Consider the following 2081-nt stretch of genomic DNA (forward strand, 5'->3'; position numbering starts at 1 on the left):
GAATTTCCTCAAAACCCAGTTCCTCTCCTCTCAGGCCCCATAGCTAGTATTTCATTTTCACAATCACCTTGCCTCATGTAGGTGTGGTGGGGGGGGGCGTGGCAAACTGGCGCAGTGGAGGGAGGGGGCCTTAGCCACCTGCAGTCTGCGGCCTGAACAGCCACAAGGCTCCCCCAGTGGCAGAGTGGTACAGACTCTGCCTGCCAAGGCAGGAGATGCAGTAGACTCGGGTTCGATCCCTGGGTCTGAAAGATCACCTGGAGTAGGAAATGGCAACCCACTGCAGTATTCTTGCCTGGAAAATTCCATGGAAAGGAGGAGCCTGGCAGGCTACAGTCCATGGGGTTGCAAAGAGTCAGACAAGACTGAGCATGCACGCATATCATAGACACCAATGTTGAGTCAAACATCCCAGCTCACTTTTGGAGGGTTTAATTATGCCTTAATGCTCCTTATCATAATTAAGCAGAAATAGTGATTCTAATTAGCATATTTACAGAAACCACACAAGTATGCTTCCCTGGTGGCTCAGATGGTAAAGAACCCACCTGCAATGCAGGAGACCCAGGTTCAATCCCTGGGTCAGAAGATCCCCTGGAGGAGGAAATGGCAACCCACTCCAGTATTCTTGCCTGGAGAATTCCATGGACAGAGAAGCCTGGCAGGCTACAGTCCACAGGGTCGCAAAGAGTCAGACATGACTGAGCAAATAACACACACAAGTAGGTCCATATAATCGCACACTTCACCTACTCGTAGCTTAATGGTGTTCCATCCGTGTTTACTTTGCCCTGGTTTCCCTTTCAGCTTGAATGAGCACAACTTTTGAAGTCTTTAATTTATGACTGTTTTAACTTAAGCAAGCCCTGCTAGAGGGTGACAGATGGTAAATGTCAAAAACCCAGAGAGAGGGTTTCTGTTTAGCCTTTGATTTTTGTTTTGTTTTTTAAGCCAGAGAAATGTCCGATTGTGCTCATAGTTTGTCGGAGAAGGCAATGGCAACCCACTCCAGTGTTCTTGCCTGGAGAACCCCAGGGACAGGGGAGCCTGGTAGGCTGCTGTCTATGGGGTCGCACAGAGTCAGACACGACTGAAGAGACTTAGCAGCAGCAGCAGCAGAAGGAGAAAATTATTTCTGTTCTCAAAACACTATAATAATAACAAAAGTAAAACAAAGAACATGGACTTCCCTGGTGGTCTAGTGATTAAGAATCTGCCTGCCAATGCATGGGACGCTGGGTCAATCCCTGGTCCAGGAAGATTCCATATGCCCGTGTGCCACAACCACTGAGCCAGAGCTCTAGAGTCTGTGCTCTGCAACAAGAGAAGCCATCGCAATAAGAATCCTGAGCACAGAAGGTAAAGAATAGCCCCTGTTCACTGCAACTACAGAATGCCCAAGGGCAGTAACGAAGACCCTTTGTAACCAAAAATAAATAAATAAATAAATAAATCCTTCAAAAAATCATCATCACCATGATGGCACTGATAATGGTGGCAGTGATTATAGCAGCCACCAACCCAGAGGTACTTGTATGTGCCAGGCACTGTCTCAGGAAGTATTCCTACCTTATTATTTTTTGAGGGGGGTTATACAGTGAGGCATGTGGGATCTTAGTTCCCCCTACCGGGATCGAACCTGCACCGCTTACATTGGAAGCACAGAGTCTTAACCATTGGACCACCAGGAAAGTCCCGTTCCTACATTACTTTATTTAACCTTCATAATAACTTTAAAAGGTAATCGTAACTGCTTCCATTTTACAGAAGAGAAAACTGAAGGTAAGATAAACTGATAAATTTTTCCACTACTACTGTGAAGACATAAGCAGTAAGACCCAGGGTCAGAATTTGAATCCAGGACTCTCCAGCTTCAGGCCACACAGTGAGCTTCTCTATCCTGTGTCGCCACCTCTCCTGCCATATCATTATACAGTTATTCCACAACTGCAGTTAGTTTGTTCATAACAATATACGTTCTTAAAAACAGTACCCTGTTCTACCTATCTAAAACACAGAAACAATTTCCATTATGTAGGGGTAAACTATAGATTTTATCAATTATCAAAACTTCAGCCATT

The sequence above is a fragment of the Bos mutus genome, unplaced genomic scaffold, assembly GCF_027580195.1.
Source record: "Bos mutus isolate GX-2022 unplaced genomic scaffold, NWIPB_WYAK_1.1 CTG206, whole genome shotgun sequence".
Classification (NCBI taxonomy): domain Eukaryota; kingdom Metazoa; phylum Chordata; class Mammalia; order Artiodactyla; family Bovidae; genus Bos; species Bos mutus.